This window comes from Orbicella faveolata, unplaced genomic scaffold, assembly GCF_042242905.1.
Source record: "Orbicella faveolata isolate gen_17 unplaced genomic scaffold, um_ofav_v1 contig_46, whole genome shotgun sequence".
Taxonomy (NCBI): Eukaryota; Metazoa; Cnidaria; class Anthozoa; order Scleractinia; family Merulinidae; genus Orbicella; species Orbicella faveolata.
In genome coordinates this window covers 32,716,226-32,738,290 of record NW_028301576.1, presented here as the reverse complement: position 1 = coordinate 32,738,290, position 22,065 = coordinate 32,716,226, and the positions used below count along the sequence as shown (strand labels likewise).

General features: G+C 37.3%; 1 long non-coding RNA gene across 1 annotated transcript in view; it reads left to right on the top strand.

Moving 5' to 3' along the window:
- LOC149099813 (uncharacterized) overlaps window positions 1-22,065 on the top strand; it is a 45,657-nt gene that overhangs the window by 641 nt on the left and 22,951 nt on the right. The window lies entirely within an intron of this gene.

The following is a 22,065-nucleotide window of genomic DNA, read 5'->3' as shown; positions in this document are numbered from 1 at the left end:
TGGGGGGACGGGGAAGCTCTTTGAAAACCTCTCCTTACTCACCACGCGACCCAAAATTTGTTGCCTTATTTTCAGATTAGACCTTAAACTTATATGCTATTTTCAGACCTGCCTCATAATTCTTCTCTCGTCCAGACGCATCTTAAAGACAATGTTTACATGCTTTTGTTATGTAGGCTGTAAGTCCTCGACGTTGACAGTCTTAATTATCATGAATTAGTACTTATTTTTGCAAAATCCTCTTTCTAAAATGTTTGAAGTATGCCCAAAAGGGGCTTGTCACATCCTTGGAATGCTCAGAATTAAGCTTACCATTCTACATCTGTTTCAAGCAGCCATGGGATTGTGGCAATTTCAGACCTCCCAACCCCTGATAAAGGAAAATCTGGATACCCATGAAAAAATATCTGGAGATTCTACAAAAAATAGTGAGATTCTACTTTTTTCTCGATTAAGATTAAACAACCCCTGTTTCCATTAAGGGCAGTCATTAAGTGATCTTTTTAAGTGTTACCTTCATTCCTCTGTTTGTGTTCCCTGTTGTAAGAAGATGCAGCTTTCTTTGATGATAGCAATAGGTCATCACTGGGATGAAACTTATAGCAAGGGGTCATCTCGGCATGGGGTCGAGGTTCAGTTAATGGTTAACATAGCCGCTGCATAATATTACTAGCAGAGGCCTAGGAACGAGGCAAAAATCGGCAGAAAAGCAGTAAACACAAGTACAAATGTAACAGTGTAGAGTTCTGCTTTATTCACTTATCACTTTATCAGTTTATGGCACTCGCTTTCCATTAATTTTTCATTCATATTTCATTTCAGAATGATTTTCCCCAAAGAATCGTGAGAATGTGGAGTCTTGTCGTGAGGCCGTGAAAAAGATAAAAAACCATGAGACTCATGGCAGAACCGTGAGAATTGGCGGGTCTGCAATTTCTTTTTAACTGCGCGGCCATGGGCTGAGCGCGGTTCATGTTGTACCCGTGGTTTTTTTTTTTCTGTCGGCGACCAGATGCAGACCTCACTCGGCCAACTTTGAATTACAAAATCTGTAATGTTTACTCGCCAAACCTTGTTTCTTCAGGGTCAACAAAAATCTCAGATTACAAAGTCATGCCGAACTCAACCTTTGCATAAAAATCTCTTCAAAACCCTGACTTCGAAGCGATATATCACTTTAACGTTAATAGCTACCTCCTATCAGCAGTAGTGAAATCTATTCCTTAACAATCCAGCTTCATCATATTAAAATTTCAACGAAATAGCACAAAACCAGAACTAAATATAATTAGATTTTTTTGTCACCTTGCTTCATTGCTTGAGTCAACGAAGGAAGCGATGGTCGCCCATAGCCACCGAAACACACGAACATAACATGAACCGACGTTTCGGTCAAAAAAATCCAGGATTATTGCCTGAGAGCTGAAAATTGAAGAGGAACATCTTTTTCAAACTTTTCTCAGGTTATTTAGACAAAAAAATGACCTCGGCAGGCTCCAAAAGAGAACGAAACAAAAAACAGAATGAGACAGTGAGAAGAGCCGATAATTTATTCAATTTGTTCACTGCATGGCCTTTGTTCAAGTTAAAAAAAGCTTACTTCTGGATAATTTCGGCCTTACAAGCCACCAACTGGTCCCAAATTACTTTTTGTATCCTTACAAATGTCCTGACTTCCATCTCCGAAAGATTTTGGCCTCAATTTTTGAGCAAATAAACATTTCGCTGACGGCAATCACCATTATGGTGGCTTTCATACTAATTCGCTAACTTTACAAAACCCTCTCGAGGGGGGGATATGATGAAAAGAGCTGAAAAATGATGGCCAGAAATAGGGGAATTTTCTAAGCTTCCGGTGCGCCAAATTTGCTGGAAATAGGTTCAAAACTGATTTTTTTTTTCCCTTTTTTTCTTCTTTGGGTCACTCATGATCCCATATTACAACATATGCTGGAAGTAATTACAATGGCTATGACTGATGGTGCAATAATACAGGTTGTGTTGATCAAGTGATGTGGTGTCTGCAGTAATCAATGAATCATCAAGGACTGCTTTGGAATGTGCATTGCATTGCGACTGTAGTGCTACCAAAACAGTTAACTTTTAAAAGTGCGGTTGTAAGATCTTAAAGATCTTCTTGTTAAATATGTCTGAGCTGTCCTTTCAGCGCACCACCCATAATGCCTCTCTACAGCTACTGATTTTTTTTGCAGGATAAATGACTGTCCTGTGGTGACGGTAAATCCACACTCATGTTAACCTTTGACTGTCCCTTCTATCAATATGACATCCATTATAGTCATTATATAGAGATCAATCTCTCTCTCTGTTATGCACATAACCGGTGTGATACACATGCTCTCTCCGAGCTTGATGTTGCAACTGCTGGGGTCGCCAAGACGACCAGTTTTTCATTGCCAACTAACTTTTCACTCTTGGTCCCCAGGCTGGCCCCTAAGATTTCTTAATTCTTCTTCTTTTTAATTTTCATACTCATCGAATGAGTGGAATATATATTAAATACCAAACTATACTTCTCATTTGTATGTAAATAGCCTTTGAAATGGTGTTCTTCTTGTGAATTTTGCAGTGACTTTGGTCTGAAATGTGTTACAATTTGTTTTCAATTTTATTAACAGGATTCATCATGAATTAGGTGCAATTTTTTTTCTTTCACATTATTTTTGGGTATTACAGTTACCAATGAAAACATTGCTATGGTAAATAATGAAGCTGTAAAGCTACTGCTTTGTCGAGTAAACATGACTCACACTATACTGGTAAACATGCTCACATGGTCAATTTTCCTTAAGCTTGTTTACGTGTGTAAAAGTTGTCAGGCTTTTTTCATCTGTCCAAAATCTATTTCATATGCTTAGCTTCCCAACTCTATAGTTTACAGTTTTCACAAAAACCTTAGATGGCGATATGGAATGTAGTTAACAAAAGATGTTGATTTCACTTTTCGTCCAAAATAATATTTATTTGTGCACATTTCAGATTTTATCAGATTTTGCTATTCGGAATGATTCAATCGTACGTTAGCAGGACTTGTTGTACAATTAACTTCCAATGTGTTTCAAATAAATTAGACAGCATTTAAAATTTGTAAGTATTATAATGCATCCCAGCAGATATGTCCAGGAATGCATGCTAATGAGATGCTTGATCTTCATGATAAGCGTCACAAACTGTCCTCATTTGTAAAAAAAGTCACCAAGACGTAATGATGTCAAATATGAAGTGATATGAAAATGACACTTTGTGTTGCTTCTTATAAGGAGCATGCATCTCATTAGCATTCAATCCTGGACTTAGTGCATTGCAGGTTGTCAAGGCTGATTTACACGCTCTGATTTTCGGCTCACATAAAAGATTGAAACATCAAAAAAATACTTTGTTGATAAAAGAAATCCATAGCAAATTTAGTATGACATGTAATTTTAAAGAAATCTGTACAGCAGATATTTAATAGATTCACCTCTGAAAAAGTTGTGTAGTTGCCATGCATCAATGAACACGAAAGGCCTGTATGTTTACTTTCTTCAGCGCAAGTTTATGAAAAATAATGAATCAGAGCTTGCAACATGGAAGCTTTTTTATAAATAACAGAATTAAATTTAGCCATTTTCCCTGTTCTTTTAGAAAAAAGTGGCAAACTGTTTATACATGAAAAAACGCATGATTTGCATCACTTTAGTGTCATTTTGTGGAAATATAGAAGTGCCAAAAATTTTTGGTGTCTAACATACTGGTGCTGACAACCAATTCTGAAAACTTAGGGACCAGATGGCCCCAAGGTTTTTTTCCTGAAAGTCGAGGCTTGTCTCTGCTCAAGTGAAAATTGTAAGTGTCCTCTTTCAAAACTTGCCCATTGTGATCGATTAAGATTGAGAAAAATGTGTTGATTTTCATTGATTAATTGAGGCAATCAATTGTATTAATTAATTGAGGCAATCAATTGTATTAATTATGTTGATTGTCTCAGGTTGTATGCGTATAGGATTGAAGAGTCTGGGGTCAATCCCAGGTGTGGGTTTGAAAATTTGTTTTTCCACTCTGAGAGACATCTTTGTAAATGAAATAAGGCTCTAAAACGATGTGATATCAACCAACAACACAGGATTGCCACATAAGGAAATTTGTGGTGCTGTAATGAGTGAGCAAATAGCTTGGGGTTCATACAGGTCCTGGAAAACCTGGAAAATCCTGGAATTTTACTGTGGCATTTTCCAGGACTGGAAGTCCTGGAGAAGGGCTAGTGGTCCTGGAAAATTCTGGAAATCTGTTAAACCCAAGTAAAAATATAAAATGTATGGCAGACAGTAGGGAGAATTAACATTGAGATCTTGGGAGTGAAAGGGTTAATGTGAATTTATAGTCCTGGAAAAATCAATCTGAGTCCTGGAAAAGTCTTGGAAATTTGTCTCTGAAAAAGGGTGCGAACCCTGTGCATACAGTTTAAAGGGTGTGTAAGGAAACTTAGAAATAAAGGAAAATGATTATGCTATTACTAAACTGGTGTATTTGAAAACTGTAAATGTGAATTGTGTGACATGAAAATTGACTACTTAAAATAATAATCATACACTCCCCCCCTGCTTTTGCTTGCCATGTTCACTAGGATATCAACACAATTGAACTAAAACTAAACTTAGTACAGTTAGGAGCACAATGCAGTGAAATTAATAAAATCCTGGGCATGTAAAGGTTGTTGCTGTGTTTTCTGTAGTTGAGTGTTTACAGAACAAGGCTGTGGTGGTCTGTTGGGCTCTGTAGCTTGGATAAGTGCAAACTCAGATTGAATCCATTTGGGGATGCCATACTGATAGACAAAGAACTGGTACATAACTGCTCTGGCTTGGTGCAATGACTCCCTTGTCAAGTAGCTCTTGCATGTCCTGCTTGACCTCTGTCAGGTGATTTGACCGAACTCATCTGTTTCGCTAGGCCACTGCTACATCATCACTGGTAAGGATACTGTGCTGTATGGTTGTGGTTCAGCTTGGGTCTTCTACATATCTGCAAATACTTCGGCGGGAAAATTAAAGATTCGCAGTTCCTCTTGCTTCTTAGCTGGGAAATCTGTCAATGTGATTCTAGCAGGGTGATCTTGCTCTCTTTGGGAGCTGGAGGTTGTACAACCTCCAGCAATGGAAATTACTAGCTGTCTGCTCTCAGGGGCTATGATATGATTACCTCATTACTCCATATGTTTTCACTGGTCACTCCATGAATAGATGTTTGCACCCTTTATTTGGCAATGCAGGTTGAATATTGGCAGCTCATTAGCTGAAGTGAACCTACCACTAAATTAGATAAACACCACGCAATGCATTCAGAAGGAATGACATTTAAACTGCCATTTCAAAAATTCTGTCTAGAAAATTAGAAAATAAACAGACAAATGGATGCTTAAATCACCCTCGCACCCAGCCTCTTCGTTCCCTTTGACCAGCTTGTTTCATCAAGCCAGCATGTGCAGTAAGGAACAAAGACTTGAGGTACCAGATTGATGCTTAAACATAAGACATGGGTCGCACTGTGGACTTTTTTTGTTTTTGTCACACAAATTTGTTGGGGCATTTACCCCCAAAGGGTTACTGGAGTCACACGTTTGTGACATAAAAGATATATGATACCATTTTGATAATAATTATTATATTATCAGCTCAAAGCTGAAAAGGACTTCCTCATGGTTAAAGCATCATCGCTCCCTTTGGCTAGACTTTTTCTTTTACATGTTTTCTCCAAGGATGCTTCTTTTGTGTGACTGAAGGCTGCTCTAGACTGGGATGTAATGACAAAGCTACTTGTGGCTGTGCTTTTTGCTGCTGAAAACAACTCGGCTGCGAGTCATTTCCACTATGCTATGAAAACTGAAAGCGTTGAAATTTGTACGGATTAAAGTGGTCGGCCACATTGAAGAATTACAACTGATAACGTTTTGTGACAATTGGGAAAATGTTGAAGCAAGAGTTCTGTACACATGATGCATGCTTGTGTTGTGAAATCTAATTTAATTGCAGAATTTCAGATTTGATTGACATTGCATCGATCCTGTTAGTACGACCCCTGCCTAACTAGAAGACTATAAATAAAATACAACAATCACTCCAGTCCCAATACAACCTTCAGGTAGCTCTACTTTTCGTTACATTGTTCTCCGTTGCTTTCTGGTATCTCAACTGGTTTGACAGCAAACTTCTTCAATGCTCTTCAATTCAAGTTCAATTTTACCAATATTTCAGTCCACAGATAAGTTTAGTTCAGATATTTCAGTGCTCATACAATGCTCACACAGTGCTCATACAGTGCTCATTCAATTCACTTCAAGACAGGCAGAGGTCTGGCCTACACAGTGCTCACAAATACGTAAATTTAATGCAGACCCTTGACCTATTGCATGTGCGACTTGCTTGTCGATCTAAAGTTGTATGTATGGAAGACATGTTCTTATTATGAGTTTGTCCTTGCGCCCAAATTTATCCAATACTGGATAAAGCACAATCCACACTCAACATCTTTGTTTAAATACTGAAATTAAAGGCTCTCGGCAGGTCCTACAAACTGCAAACGACGGCCGCAAAGGACAAGCTTCTCACTCTCTGAAACCAAAGATTGCGCATTTTTGTTGTGTCTTATTTGCTAGCTCCCAGAGTGCATTTCACTTCCACGGAGGGATAAATCGTGCGCAACATAAGTGCAGCACGAAAAAAGCACGAAATCACTATCCAAAGGAATGCTGTATGTCAGCGTTAAGCAACGACCATGTCGTCGCTTAAAAACAAAACTAGTGGTAAGTGTAGGTTAGAAAGTGCAGGCCTAGATGCATGGGTACAGAAGGTACTGGTGCGAGTGTGCGTACTTTGAGATTGCAAAATACAGTCGAACCTCTCATAAGTGACCAGCCAAAATGTCAAGCCTAGCTACTCGCTTATGGGAGGTGGTTGCGTACGAGAGTTTAGACCATTGTAAGATAATGGTTTAACACTGACTATTTTTTGATGTTTCATTCAAGACGTTTTGGCTGGTGCTTGAGTATTCATTGGTTGAAATATTAACATTAGTATGCGTGATTCAAAAAGCAGCACATCAAACGTGCGCTGAGGAAAATTCTGCGTGGAGTTTCAAAAAACATAGCATGAAACTTATGCGCATGCCAAAGACCTGCAGACTTTCTGGGACAGCGATGTGGTCATTTCCAGATTGCGAATCCTCTATTGACATCCCGGCGTCGTGATCGTTCAGTTTGAGCGTAGTATACAAAACTGCAGTTGGTGCAACTGATTTTGTACATGGTACTAGATTGTGGCGGGTTGACCTTTTCCTGGGCTTTCGGTCGTGGGAACAAACTGTTCACAGGTCTCAGTGGGTTGAATGCAACTTTGATGTGCCGTTGCCTTAAGATTTGACTAATCCCCGCACATAGGGTAGCACCACAAACCATTGAATGGCAGATTGGTGGGGAGTTTTGACAACGATCTTTTGGAGTTATTGATGAAGGATGAGGGATAATGATTATTGTCTTGCAGTATAGCCTTGACTCGTTTCGTTAGACTTGACCATATTGGGCCAAAATTCTGCCTCATTACCATATGGTAACTGCAGAGATTTACCCCATGTTTTAAATGTTTATTCATGTGAAAAGTCACTTTCCAGAAAACATCTACTTTCCGTTGAGTAATTTCCATCTCTTGTACTACTTACAAATGCGATAATGTTACAACACCATTTAATCCAATTTCCACTGTATTATCTGTCAAGTGGTCGCTAATGAGAGGTTAAAAGCAAAGGAAAATTTCAATCTTTTTGCCCTAAAAGTGATGATGGTCACTTGTGAGAAGTGGTTGCTTCCAAGATGTTCAAAATAATTATACAGATTTGACTTGGAAACTTTTGGTATTCTGGAAAACTAGTCGCTGAGGAGAGGTGGTCTCTCACAAGAGGTGGTGGTAACTCGAGGTTCGACTGTACATTCATGTTTAAGTTTATAGATATTTTGCCATAAGTTGTCATAACTGTGCTACTTGAGATATGATTGGGTTGCTGGTGAAGGCATAAATCACATAATTGCTTGGGAGACTGAGAGCATAACAAGATTTATTGAAAGGTACAAAGTTGTGGAAATGAACATAACAACAATAACCTAATGGAAGAGTAAAGTATACCTTGCAAGCATTTTTTTTTTCATTAATAGGTGGAAAAATGTTTCTAATATAATTTGAAAATGTGAAGAGTCACTATAAACATAACTTGAACAAGGAACAATGTCTCTATTAAGATAACTAGAATATTTGAAAAGTTTCACTGTGACCATAAGTTGAGAGAACTGCAGGTGTAAGACATGCCCCCAAAAATCAGTATAATGCATTTTACAGGCAATAAAAGTCCAATGTTTCACCAAAACATTAACATAAGTTAAAGTTGCAATAACTGTAAATGTCAACACGAGAGTAAAGATTTAGTGAAAGGGTTCCAATCCAAAACATCTAAAATAAAGTTGGATGTAGAGTCTATGACTAACATAACTCACCTTATTTTCACAGCCATAAAAATTCAAACAGATAGTGAGAACTTGTCGAACGATGTTGAAAAATCATAGCAGATGCCCTGAAATCGCCTCAAAAACATTAGCAAAACATCTTTCAATCTTCCATGTGACAGAAGCCACAGGAGAAGACCTTCAAAATAACAGAAATGCCCCTTCAAGAAGTGGAATTGGTTTGGCTTTACCAGAATAATTAACCGCCAAGAACACTTTGGAATACAACTTAACTCACCCTATTTTAACAGTAATAGATCAAGGAGATCATGAGAACTTCTCAGACAATGTCGATATTACAGCAGATCTTCTCAAAAGCAGTGCCTGAGCAACAGACAATGTCACATTGCAATTGGACAATAGCCTGTTTCGGTGAGCAAATGGCTCTTTGTCATAAAAATATTTATGAGCAATTAATTCACCCTTGATAGCGTTTGCTATAGTTAAAACATTACTCAACATTGTTTTCCAAGGTAGCCACCTCTGGCAACTTGTTTACTGAAAGGCTGTCAGTATTTGGTACCATTTCAATATTTGTGTATGTAAGTACATGGATCTCCATGACATTATGGGGCGCCGTTTGTAAATTTATTATTTAGACCGAATTTATGCCATTTTCCCCTTATTTATAAATAATTGGAAATGCCACAAAATTTGTTTATAAATAAGACACAAGAACTTGTCCGTTGATATGTAAATAATTATTTTAGGTACGTCCTGATTTATAAATAATCTTTTACCATAGAGTTATTATATATAAATAACAAACTAAACAACTTCAATTATTTATAAATCAGGTCATCTCTAAAATAGTTATTTACATATCATAAAGTTTGTAAATCCCATTATTTATAAATAAACTACTTCGCCGGGAGTGTAAATTAATTATTTATAGATAATGAACTTCACTAAGTGTGTAAATTCATTATTTAGAAATAATGAATTTCACCTCGCCGAGTGTAAATTTATTATTTATAAATAATGAACTTCACTGAGTGTGTAAATTCATTATTTAGAAATAATAAATGTCACCTCGCCGAGTGTAAATTTATTATTTATAAATAATGAACTTCACTGAGTGTGTAAATTCATTATTTAGAAATAATGAAGTTTCACCTCGCCGAGTGTAAATTTATTATTTAGAAATAATGAATTTAACCGTGTGTGTAAATTCACTATTTACAAATAATGAAGTTTCATCTCGCCGAGTGTAAATTTATTACTTCTAAATAATGAACTTCACTGAGTATGTAAATTCATTATTTAGAAATAGAAACAGCCTCCGAAATTGATCGGGCAAGAGACGCTGGGTCAGCCATTTATACTTTCATTATTTCTAAATAATGAATTTACATACTCAATGAAGTTCATTATTTCTAAGTAATAAATTTACCCTCGGCAAGATGAAACTTCATTATCTCTAAACAATGAATTTCTAAATAATGAATTTACACACACGGTTAAATTCATTATTTCTAAATAATAAATTTACAGTCGGCGAGATGAAACTTCATTATTTCTAAATAATGAAATTACACACTCAGAGAAGTTCATTATTTATAAATAGTAAATTTACAGTCGGTGAGGTGAAATTCATTATTTCTAAATAATGAATTTACACACTCAGTGAAGTTCATTATTTATAAATAATAAATTTACACTCGGCGAGGTGAAATTCATTATTTGTAAATAATGAATTTACACACTCAGTAAAGTTCATTATTTATAAATAATAAATTTACACTCGGCGAGGTGAAATTTATTATTTCTAAACAATGAATTTACACTCCCGGCGAAGTAATTTATTTATAAATAATGGGATTTACAAACTTTATGATATGTAAATAACTATTTTAGAGATGTCCTGATTTATAAATAATTGAAGTTGTTTAGTTTGTTATTTATATATAATAACTCTATGGTAAAAGATTATTTATAAATCAGGACGTACCTAAAATAATTATTTACATATCAACGGACAAGTTCTTGTGTCTTATTTATGAACAAATTTTGTGGCATTCCCAATTATTTATAAATAAGGGGGAAATGGCATAAATTCGGTCTAAATAATAAATTTACAAACGGCGCCCCATATGACATAAGGTGTTATCAATATTTCTCTGAAACCATGAATTGACCTAATCTGGTCGATTGAAGTGATGTATATGCCTACTTCGAGCCTATAGAATGCTCATGACCTTGATGGATGCCTCCTCAAATAGAAGTAATCAAAATAGATTGGCAAAAGCAATCAAAGAGGACAAAAAAGCGGCAAAACTCGCCTGTACAGACCTCTTGGTTTACTAGAGTCTTTTCAATCGAGACCACAGAGAGCGTGTGCAAGTTTCATTAATCATAAGAGTTGCTGACTGGCTAGACTTTGAGTCTATGATATGCAAGTCGGCAATAGGCTGTTTCTTGGTCAAACCATGGATGGATGGAACCAAAATTTGGAACCAAATTCTCAAATGCTTTCAAGAATATGTGTGCTGCCTTTGCTAACCTTCCAGCAGGAACTAAAAGACCTATATCCAATGATAAGAATTTTTTTAAATTGTTGGCGGAGAATTGTCTTTACAGACTAATGTGGCTGGAAATATAATTTATGATAACTACTATGCAGTGCCATGCTTCAACAATTTTAACACTGAAGATGTCACTACCCTCCATCACAGCCACTTCTGTTAATTGTTCTTTTATGTTTTGGTTTTGCTGTTTTGAGGTAAATGGAGCCACGATAGTTTTGAAATATGTTCTTATCTTGTGGTGGTCTTCTGTCTGTTCCTTACTTCTTTGCTCTTCTATCCCAAGGAATGTGCAGTTTGAGAAATCAAGAAACAAGAATGAAAGAACCCCTCTAATATCATAGATCAAAGATCATTGATGAAGTGTATGAACAACAAGATGGCTTGTGGCTTCACTTGAGATTGAAGGTGCAAGATGGGAATACTCTGATCCGGTCCCTTCAGCCAAGTGATGATATTCCTGTTTACACATTTAAATTGCTTAGTTTGAGTTTCTTCCATTTCTTTCTGTTTAACAGTGCTCAATCTTAACTTTTTAACTTACTAGTCCTTGGCATCATCTAGTAGCCAAATGTAGGCTCAAAGTTTTGATCTTGCTCCTTCCCCACTGACATCCACAAAGGCAAGTCTGAACCAAGCCCTGAATACTAATTGCTACTGTACTTTTATGCAAAAAAAGTTTTGCATTTGTCCATAAGTCATGATTAAAGGAGATACAATCAAGTTACAAGAAAAGGTACTTGTTGAAGAGTAGTAAATTAGCATGCTTAAACTATAATGACAGGTTGGTTTATTCAAATCTTGTTTATTTTTAGGAGTACTGTGAATCCTACACAGTAATCAATTGTAGTGGAACTCAACAATGAACCAACTAGCAAGAGACACAAAGGAAATTGCTTGAGTCTTCTCTCTGCTTGACCTCTAGTCTACATCATATGTAGCTTCTAATTTAAAAAATCACTAAGAATTGGAAGTTGCATGCAATGTGATTTAATGATTGAATGATAAAGTTTGAATTCAATGGGTATGTTCATACTAGCATTGTAAGTAGACCTTAAGTATGCCATGAGCTCAAGTAGACTTGAGATCACATGTTTACTAATGATTGTGATGGTTCATACTTAGAATTCTAAGTATACTTCAAGCAACAAAACTGTCAATCAAACCACGCAGCAAGTATCCAAGCATGTGCGCGAGTGCGCCAAAAAAATGTGCGTGAGTGCACCAATCCTCAACCCATGCATGTAGTAGTGTACATCATGCAGCCTTGAAAGATCAAATTGCTTTTCTTGTCTGGCTTTTATTTTTCTTACTGCAAAGACAGCAGGCCTTGCAACTTCACCAAGCTTATCACTTTCTCGTGGTGGAGGAAGAATTTCAAATGAGATGAAAAAACCAACGACAGATTATGTTGATGTTTCTAAGCCAAATGAATCAACAAAATGCGCATCGAAGATGAAGAGCTTGGTCTTGGCCACGTCCACAATACTGCTTTTGTAGCTTGTTGGCAAATCCATTGCTGAATTTTCGTTGAAAGGAGCATGTTAGAGTGATGCAGGAAACTTTTGAGTACTTATACGGCCTTATGAGGGTGGACTAACAGAAGCAGCATAAGAGGTTTAGAGTTCTGGTCAGCATGGAGGAAAGGGTTGGTCTTCCACTCTGGCGATTAGCGACAGGTAACGGCTATAGAAGTTGTGGATTGCAATTTGGCCTTGAAAAGTCAACAGCGAAAAATGTTTGCAGCGAGTTTGAGCAAGCCATTTTTAATTTGAAAGACCGCTTTGTAAAATTCCCTTTGACAACTCAAGAAGTCCGGAACAACATTGAGGAGTTTGAAGAATCTTATGGAACCAAGCAGGCTGGCTTTTTGTGATCTCCACCATACTTGATGGAGCTTGTTCATGCTAGGATGAGCACTGCTTCAAGTAGACCCAGGCCCTATACCATCCCTCCGGAGATGGCAGTGGCAACGTCCCCAGTCAGCAGGCTGGAAACAGCTTAATTCGAAATACAGGTGGCCACTGTGATGTTCCCAGGAAGTACTCACCTGTGGGATTGCATGACCAGGAGTCTTAGAAATCCATATGTAAGATTGCAAGGAAGACCTCAAATTCTGCAGTCCTATTTTGACTTGTTGTATGTGCTTGGCCCAAAAGCCCTGACCAATTGGCTTTAGGGGTGCCCTGTCAGGATCACTATCCTAACAGAAATAATAAGAAGAACAAAGCAGAACATGGGCAAGTAAACATCTTAAGTGACATGACAAGTTTTACCATTATATGATCTGTCTGTCAAGCTGCTAAAGACATGAAATATTGTACAGAAAACAATGCGTCATGTTTGTTGTGTAGTCATTTGAGATTTCACTGTAGTCAAGATCCTAAAGAGTTTTTCAGTTTTGTTGGCTGTGGTTGGAGTGGGCTGGCTGCATTGCCTACGTTGTTGGGAATTGCAGGTGTTTTGTCCCTATGCTCGAGCCTATTGGTCGTGCAAACCCCAGGACAGCTACAAATGCCTTGGTTCCTCCAAGATGGCTGTAGTGGACATGAAGCAAGGAAAAGGCTGTTTCCCCTCTGCTGTAGTGAAGGCTGCTGTGCTTTGGGGTGGCATGAGAGCACATTGCTCATCTGGGTCCCAGGTGATAGTGACTTCCAGGTTGTCACTAGTGTGTTCTGTTTCCCTTGAGGTCAATAATATATTTCCCCTCACTTAGTTGGATTGTTGTTAATATTGATACATTGGAGAGGCGCAAGTACTCGATCACAGGCTCATGTAGGTAATCATTCAGTGTTTGCATTATGTGAGCACATAGCATACAACAAAATTCAAAACTGTTCAAGTAATATTTAACACTTCATTCTTCGGGAATGCACATGAAGGCATTCTGTTACATTTTTCTGTGTCCAAAAATGTCCATGACTCTTAGACGTTAGTATTGCCCAAATTTCCACTTGGTGAAATACCTGTTGGATAAAAAGTGGCATTGCAAGTAATGGACAAGCCGTCTAAATAATCGTTTTTGGGTGGAGTACAAAGAATATGGTAAACAAGTTGTCATATTCTATAGCCTGATGTCTCTCTTTGTTATCACTGATACTTTGTACTTGATAATCTTGGCATGAAAGAACATTGTTGATCAAAATGTTCTTGGAATGGCTGAAAGCATAAAACTCACTGCTAAAATTTGTCCTCAAGAATATGATAGTTCATAATAGCGAATTTTTGTCTATGCTGCTGTTGGGATGCTACTAAATCAGTTCAAATGGTACTTTTCAAGTAAATCCAGTGGTTAGTTACTTAACATCGACAGCTTGGCTTAAGATTGAAAGTTGCACTTAAAATTAACTCAATCGCCATCTCCTACCCAATGATTACAAATTATACTCTTAAAGTAAAACCAGTAGTTAGGTTACTAAAGATCAATAACAAGACAATAACTCAATTGCTATCTGGTACTCAATGAGCACAAATTATCAGTGAAATTATACTTATTAAGTAACACTGAAGTGCAGCTTTATTTCCAGCATATAATGAATATCCGATGAAACCTGTTATTTTGTGGAACAGCACAACTTCAAAGTGTCAGCCTAAAGCAAAAGCTTCAGTTTGATTAAACAAGACAAAAAATATTTATCTTATTTGGCTTTCTCTTTATTATTGTATTTCTCTTGAAGTTTCTTTATTGTTTCATTTCTCCACTATTTTCACAATTAGGGTATCTCTGGTGTTTGGTGCTTTCCTGCCCTTTTTCAGTCTTTCCAAGTTCCCCTTTATCCACTAATTAGCCAGCCTAATTTTATACTGTTTTTATTCACGTTTAATACCCTTCCAGTCAAGGGTCTCTCTCAACCCCAATCTGAGCAGTGCACAGCCCAGTTCTTATTAACTTTGTGGTGGTCCTTAAATGGAAGGAAATGGCAGTAGCTTACACATTTGCAAGATTTCAATCAGGGAATCACAATACTTTTTGCCCGAAAATTTCTTACTCTTACCTAATCTTGTTTTTCTGATTGTTGGTCATCATCCCTTTCCCACGCCTGTTCTTCCACAAAACAAGGAGTTTGTGCACCTGACGACTGAATTCTTGCCTGCTCCCATCGTTGTTGGTTTAAATCCCTTGTCCTCTTTGAATCTCTTGTTCAGATCTTCCATTGCAGAATTCGCAATGACTTGTTTTCTTGAGGCTGTGTTACACCTAAATTTTGGCATTTCGGGGTACTAAGGATTTGGGTTACATTATCTCAAAACTTACTGAGCTAAACCAAGCAAAACCATATATTTTCTGAATCTGCAAGAACTAAGCATCAAATTGAAGCAATTATGTTATAACAAACTTCACAGTTCCTCTTAGTGTCAGTAAACTTTAGTATATGCACAGTAACAAACTCCCCAGGTTCTTTTTCCGTATTCATTCAAGCCTGCTAGATCTCTCACAAGTTCCTCTCGATACTCTGCAATTGCAAACTTTCGAGGACGCTTGAGTGCTTCGTTGTCAGGGTGCTCTATAGGATGAAGTTGAAACAGAATGTAACTGTTGACAATATCTATGTCGATGATCTGGTTAAACAATGTTTTCCACCACCTCATACACTTTCGAAGAGCACAGTTCTTTGGAAGAATTTGATCTGAATGGTCAACGGCATTCATATAGTTATTATAATGTTCAATTGCTTTAGGCTGTTTTACATTGATATTTCTCCACACATTGCCCACTTTCTCTTTTCTAGCAACCATTACAAAATCTTTGGCATTGTCAATTGAAGAAAGAACTGTGACTGGTCGGTTGTCCTTCCACTGCTGAGCAAGGCAGACTCCCTCTCTTTCCCACCTCATGCTTCATTGTCTCAGGGAATCCCCCCTGTTCTCAGCAGCTGTACCTGTGGCTGGAATCAAAACTTGAAACAGATTTTTCACAAGCTTCACAGAAGTATAAAAGTTATCAAAGTACAAATGAGATCCCTGGTTCCTCAGAGGAGCAACAAGTTTCATGACTACGTCATACTGTAACCCATTAGGACTTACCTCCTGTTGTGCATTTCTCCCTATGTATCCATCAAAGTCACAGATGTATCCATTCAAACTATCTGCCAAAACCCACAGCTTTTTGCCCCACTTTGTTGGTTTGTTTTTTGTATACTGCTGAATTCCAGACCAATGTTCTGATTTTACCAATCTCTCATCAACAGCCACATGTTGAAAAGGTTGGTAGAGATCCTTGCATTTTTGCTTGAAAAACTCTAAAAAGCTACGCACCTTTCTCAATTTCTCTTCCTCATCTTCATCTGGATCAACAACTGAAGCATTGCCATAAGTGCCTTGAATTGGTCTTGGGACATAATACACCATGCCCACAACCCATGGTATAAAGGTTTTGTGCTCCAATATTGGTGAAATGAGCTAACATGTAACAGGCCACAGTATAAATGAGGGCAATCAATTTTTCCATTTCCTCAGAAGAAGTTTCAACCCAGGCACCTTCCTTGTCACCATAGGAGGGTTTGTCACCAATGGCCCCTCCATCCATAGCTATTTGTATGGGTACAGATGGTTCTTACAAGCTCTGCTGTAAAGAAAAGCCTGAAAAAACCTACAGCCCTTGCCATTGCACCTCTTAGTGCTGGCATATTCAGATGCAATCCAGGTGGTCTCCTTGGGGTAAATGGGGGAATCTGATTTGGTGTATCAGAATCCTCGTAACTTCTACTTGTCGGTGAAGGTGGAACTGCAGGTGCAAGGGCAGGATCACCTCTTCCCCTACCACTTACTGGCCTCTGCTGAGGTTGTCTCCTACCTCTTCCTGGCGGTCTTTCTTGTTCCTCTGTGGACACATCAGAGTCACTTACCTCATCTTCAGACTGCTCACTTGAGTCACTATCAGAAATCATAGCATCCATCTCTGAATCATGCTTGCTGGAAAGAAAAAATATGTGAAATGAGTTTTAGAGAATTTGTAAGGGACAAAACTGTAACACTAACATAAAATGAAAGGTTCAGCAGCTAATAAGCCATTGTTGCACCAAAAACAAAAACAAATCAGGAGAGCTAAAATTTGCTATTTAGATCTTACAATGTTGTCCTTTGATCAAAGGTCTCAAACTGGAGAGATCATTACTGATGATAAATAAATCAAACAAAAAGCTTCCTCATTCAAAATCTTATTATGTTTACTCTTTAGTGCTCGATAAAATACATATAGCGTTGTTTGTACACTGCTAGCAATGAAGTAAAAAACAGAATTACAATAAATAACTCAATCAAGCCCAAGATTTTTCTGCTATTCATGAAACATTCCAACAACATTCCAAGGTTTTGTCCATGTACAAATGAAACAAGTAAAAGGAATATTATGTGTCAATTCCATAAGAGGAAGAAAATATTATTTGCAAATTCTTCGAGCACTAGAAAATGCTAAAGAATAACAACATAACCATGATATTTCTTTCCGTCTTTCTTCTTGTGAACACGTGTGAAGGTTCAAGTTACGCACGGCGTGAAAAAAATCATCTGATCGTATGGCACCCAAAATTATGGAAAGAAATGAATAAAACAGGTCCAGAAAGCTTCCATTTCCATCATTTTAGTTTACTAAAGACTTGTAATTCTGTTTTTCACAAAACGATGGGGGGAAAGTGCAAAATTCAGGCTAAGTAAAGGCTAAATTACAATGCACTCCTATTTCATCATGTTGTTTACACAATTGCTTACCTCCATTCTCTCTCTGAACCATGATTTCCTTCGAGTTCTTGGTCTAAATCAAACTCTTCTCCACTCGAAATTCCACCAGTGTTACTGTCAAGATCTCTTTCCGCATCACTGCCATCTCAGGCACAAATTTCAACTGCTGCTTCAGCTGTGAAAGTCATGCATGGACGCTTGTTCGAAGATGTCATTGTGAATAGAACCTTGCTTGTCACACCGCATATGCTTAAAGTGAATTTCAACTAGCCAATGAGATCTATGGATTCCACAATGGATTCTTTTTGATTGACTACATCCATAGTTTATTTTTAGTGTAAAAACAATGACGTAACGTTAAAAGAGCATTTTAATAAGAAATACATCATCATGCCACATGGCACAACATTTCGGGGCTGTTGTCACCAAAGGGTTAAGTTGACTTCATTGTACTGAATAAGTATTTACCATCCAGTCAAGAAGTAGGATGAAACAGGTCACCAAATTTGAACTCAATTAGTTGAAGTAGGACTTCTTTAGCACAAAATAGACCCAATCAGTATGATTGTGAACTTAAAAAGTCTGCCAACAGTAAATCAAAAGCTAAAATTCAGAATGAAGCGTTTGTGTTCCCTTTGCTTACCAAAATATGGCTAAGAAGGTATTAGTTGTCAATCAACGTTTTCCTTAATAAAAGCGTGTTGATAAATTGAAGCGTGAAAAGTTGTCCTGAATATTATATCCTAAAATGTCGCATATGTCAAGAAATTAAACAATACAGCATTTAAGTCGTATTGATGGCAGCATTTTTGGTGAAAATTGTGCATCCGTTGATGTATTTCAACTTAGTATAAACACAGCCTCGATTGCTGTGTGTTATCAACAACCTCCGGGACAACTTGCAATCTGACAGAAACAAATATCTCAATGGAAACCCGTTATTTCTAGCTCAGTTTAACCTCACATTTAAGTCAGAATTTACAACTAGTAAATAAATTACGGTATCAATCCTCATTCTAATTTACCAGAGCTCTGTATTATTCACGCTTACTTTGGAAAGTCGGAAAACCCTGCTGCCACTGTCGCATTGAATTCAAGGTTTTAATATCCATCCTCATGACTCAAAGCATTAGTTTTCCCTCGATATAAATGATATATTTTCCCTCACTTTCATTGGATTGTCAATAATATTGATACACTGGAGAAACACAAGTACTTGAGCACAGGTACATGTAAGTTTATAACTGTTCAGCCTTTGCACAACATTGAACACGCGACAAAATTCGAGACTGTTCACACAATATTGTGTCACTCTTCAAGAATGGATGTGAAGGTGCATATGACCTAATTTAGTGCACGAAAACTCTCACCTTAGTATTAATTGCCTAAATTTCTACTTGATGAATACTTCTGGGACTAAAAGTGACATTGCAAGTAAAGGTTAAGTCGCTTAGATAATGGTTCAGGTGGAAGAACCAAGAATATAGTAAACAACTTATCATATTTCACAGACAACAATTTGTTCCAACACCTCTCGACGTGGCTCTAGCTTTATTTGACCCCTAAAAGATACCACTTAAAATGAAATAGGCTCAATTACAAGCTGCTGATAGGAAAGGAATCTGTGCTAGTGGGCCTGACTCAAAAGACCTGCAAAAAGTGAGCCTAAAAACAGAAATATGAGGATTTTTCCATTATTTCCTCAACTACACCCTAAAAGATACTTTTTCAGTTAAGAATAGTGGTGTTTCATCCTGTACACCCTAAGTGATACCAGAATCCTTGATTTAAGCCCATAAGTGAGATGATGAGCATCCCTGACCTTTTCATATGGGGTATAAATTAATAAAGAAACAGCTTCTCATTGCCAATGTTTTCATTAAGTGAGGGTTTTAGGTCACTGATCAATTGGGTCTCTTTAATTTTACATTGCAACCCTCACTTAATGAAAATGTTGGCATTGAGAAGATGTTTCTTCATCAATTTATACTGGAAGTATTAACTATCTGAAGTATCCATTTTGTTATTTATTTTTAATTGGCATCAGTGCCTCATTTTAGTTTTAAATTTATAATATTTTGTTAAAGTTATAACCGTCACTTCTTATGATGTATGCTGTAAAATACGAAACATCGAGTTAATACAGTTACGTTTTTTAGACCATGCATTGTCTATTTGTAATGTTTGTAACTGCTGTTTGTTTTCTTTTCCTTCTGAACCAGTTTAATTATTTTCTCAGTTAAGTAAACTTTTTCAATCATTATTAAATTACTGATTAATCTTCAGAGTGAGTTTCCTGACAAAAGAGAATTACAAAATAGCCTACCTAGTTCCAGTATGCTAACTTCCACACAATCTTTTGGCCCAACCAGCCACAGCAGAGTATTAGGGGCCACATCTTGGGTACCACTCCGCTGTTTGCCTTTTGGTGTTGGGTGTGGCTCGCCTTTTGCCCTGCGCTAAGTTAACAGCTGGTGACTGTGACGCGAGTTGTAGGTATTGAGACATCCGGGGAGACTTCTGGAGGTGCTGAATTGAGGTACTTTCAGCTCCTAGAATCCTGAAAAAGTATAAGATAATCATGGGTGACTGTTACTTCCATTTGCATAGCAGGAAAATGCTACTGTGGACAGAATACAAAATTGTTGCTCAGCTGCTTCCATGAGCCACGAACCATGGGCAATTATTTTTTCTCATTGTATTGAAAAATTTCCTTTTGCACTGCAACAGCACTCACCTCTCTCCTTTTGAAGATTTGTGGAATGGAAACAGGATTCTGACTAAATGCACAACCTATCTTGTAAAATTGTCGAAATAAATGTAATGACAAAATAGAAATCCCACCATCAAAGAAACTTCTTAGACTTCCCTTTGAAAATCTTGTGTTCAAATCGTTCCATTTGTTTGTGATGTAATAGTGTATGCACCAGTGGTGTGTGAAAGAAGCTGATTGGCTGGGAAAGTTTTCCAAGGCTGAAAAACCAGCAGCCACATATATGAAGTGTCTCCTAGACCTTCAACTTTGGATTAGAAAAGAGTGAAGAGCAAAACAATTGACGACAACAAATTGGAGGTATAGTAGACCACAAAACCTCCTCCAATATGCGCAAGGTATGCTGGTCGATAGAGTCTTAAACTGCTTTAAATCCTTTAGGAGCTGTAAAACCTACAGCAACTGTATGGCTCTACGACTAGCATAGAGAGTACAGAATTGATAAATTTGCTCATAATTTGTGAACTGATAAACTCTATGTAGGGTGTAGATCATTAACTCATAAACTTTTTGTAGAGTGTAGAGTGTAGAGAGAAAACAGTATAGTACAGTTCAGGTAAAACAATCAGCACTAAATTGAAAACCAATGTGAGGAGTAGAGACCATAAAATAGTGTCCTCCGTAATGAAAAATGATAACACTAAACATTCCCAGGGCACTTCCATGACCTCTTGCAGTTCTTGAGTTTAATTTAATGATCCAACCTTAAAGAACCCTAAAAACCCAAAAAGAAGGCCATGCACCTCCTAGAATTATAAAAGAAAAACACAATGCTACTAAACTTGGAGAAATCTAGAATAAGAGAAAACACACAGAGAGACCACCCCATCATTCTGTACAACGGTAAAGACATATGTTATGAGGAGCCTGCTCATTTAAACTTCAAGGCTTCAGCCAGGTTACCAAGCTCACTGGGTATTATCAATCAGAAGATAAATGTGTTTGAGGACTTTTATTGACTGTAGGTAGATCTTTGGCTGGGTGGCTTAAGATTTTTCAACAAAGAATTCAGTGCACTTTATTATTGCTCCTAGATTATTTTAGAACCTCTTTTTGAAGCAATTTGGTTTAGACACCCCAATCATTTCCTCTTTAGTTGAGAAGGGTAAAAGTAAACTCGATTCCTTTTCTAGAAATAAAATCCATGTTATCAATATTTTTCTTCCAGTTCCTGTGGAAATGCCAAATACATCACATAGCATTTCCCAAACTTGGATATCTTCTAAGTCTCACTAAAGTAAAGATAAATTGCTCTTTGGTTGTCAACTTGGCCAGCTCTTGCCTTTTCTGAAAAATAAAAAAACTAGGTTGAATCCCATTATCTTGTTATATGATTAGGGGTCTAGTTCTGTTACAATACCAATCAGCGAGCGCAAAAATTACTATTCACTTGCGTCATATATAAAAACTTAAAATATTTACCAAACTATGTGCTGCAGAGACATCCTGCTTGTTTTTTTGTTATTGAAGGGAGCACATACCTTGGCATTTCACAATTTGAATTTATACATTTAGATTGTGCATCCCCGTTAGATGTCCCATGC